A 1,934-nucleotide genomic window follows, 5' to 3' on the forward strand; every position below is an offset into this window, starting at 1 on the left:
GCCTGCGTGACATCAGATGGGAACTCCACTGTCATTGCAATGCTTTACACCAACAGGTAAGGTGTCGTTTCTCCCTCACTGCTTTCAAGTCTTTTCTTTGATTTTAGTTCTCAGAGATTTGACTATGATGTGTGTTGGCATGGGTTTCTTTGGGTTAATTCTCTTTGGGATTTACTCAGCATCTCGACTCCATAGGTGTATGTGTTTTTGCAAATTTGGGAGCTTTTTAGCTATTACTTTATTGAATATTTTTTCATCCCTGCTCCATGCCCTCTTTCTCCTCTCCTTCCAGGACAGTGATGACACAAATGATAGATCGTTGCATTATTCCCACAGGTCCCTGAGGCTCTGTTCATTCTTTTTTTTTCTCAATTTTTTTTTTTTTCTGTTTGTCTGACTGGACAATTTTGATTGCTCTACCTTCAAGTTCAAGTTCACTGATTGTTTCCCTTGTTTCCTTCATTCTACTGTTGATATATATATATATATATAATTTATTTATTTATTTATTTGTTGTTGATATTCTCAAATATTATTAAGAAAACTTAAAAGATATTTTTACATTTCATGTTGCTCTTTCTTCCTTTCTGGTGTTCTAAGACCTCGTTATTAATATTTTCCTTCTGTTTGCAGAAATCCCTTTAGACATTATTTTAGGGTACATCTGTTGACAACAAACACTCTCATTTTTTCTGCATCTGGGGATGTCTTCATTTCCCTTTCATGACTGAAGAATGTTCTTGGTGGATATAGTTTTACTGCATTGACAGTTCTTTTCTGCCAGCACTTGAAAAATGCTGCACCTACATTCCGCCTGCGTGACATCAGATGGGAACTCCACTGTCATTGCAATGCTTTACACCAACAGGTAAGGTGTCGTTTCTCCCTCACTGCTTTCAAGTCTTTTCTTTGATTTTAGTTCTCAGAGATTTGACTATGATGTGTGTTGGCATGGGTTTCTTTGGGTTAATTCTCTTTGGGATTTACTCAGCATCTCGACTCCATAGGTGTATGTGTTTTTGCAAATTTGGGAGCTTTTTAGCTGTTACTTTATTGAATATTTTTTCATCCCTGCCCCATGCCCTCTTTCTCCTCTCCTTCCAGGACAGTGATGACACAAATGATAGATCGTTGCATTATTCCCACAGGTCCCTGACGCTCTGTTCATTCTTTTTCTCAATCTATTTTCTTTCTGTTTCTCTGACTGGATAATTTTGTTTGCTCTACCTTCAAGTTCAAGTTCACTGATTGTTTCCCCTGTTCCTTCCATTTCACTGTCAAGCCCACTCATTGAGGTTTTCATTTTTATTAGTACAGTTATTATATTTTCAATTTTAAAATTTTTGTTTAGTTCTTTGTGTCATCTGTTTTTCTTGCTGAAGCTATTATTTTTATTTGTTTCAAGTGTGCTCATGATCATATGTTAAAATATTTTTAAGATCATTGCTTTAATATCTTTGTCAGATAATTCTAACATCTCTTTTATCTCAGTGTTGGCATTCATTAATTTTCTTTTCTCATTCAGATTAAAATTGTCCTGGTTCTATTTTTTTTCTAAGTACTAGACTTTATTTTTACAGTAGTTTTAGGTGTATAGAGAAATTGAACAGAAACCCCAGCGAGTTCCCATTCCCCCACACCCCAGACAATCTCTCCTATTATTAACATGTTATGTTAGTGTGGTACGTTTGTTACAATTATGAACCGTTATTGATTTATCATTATTAACTCAATTTTACACTAGCATTCCTTCTTTGTGTTGTACAGTTCCATGGGTTTCACCAGATACATAATGTCATATATTCACCATTACAGCATCATACAGAATAGTTTTGCAGCCCTAAAAATCCTCCGCGCTCCATCTATTCAACCTTCTCTCCTTGCCTGAAACCCTGGCAATACTGATTTTTTCCCCATTACCTTAATCATTTTAT

This window comes from Galeopterus variegatus, unplaced genomic scaffold (assembly GCF_000696425.1).
Source record: "Galeopterus variegatus unplaced genomic scaffold, G_variegatus-3.0.2 Scaffold6623, whole genome shotgun sequence".
NCBI classification, from domain to species: domain Eukaryota; kingdom Metazoa; phylum Chordata; class Mammalia; order Dermoptera; family Cynocephalidae; genus Galeopterus; species Galeopterus variegatus.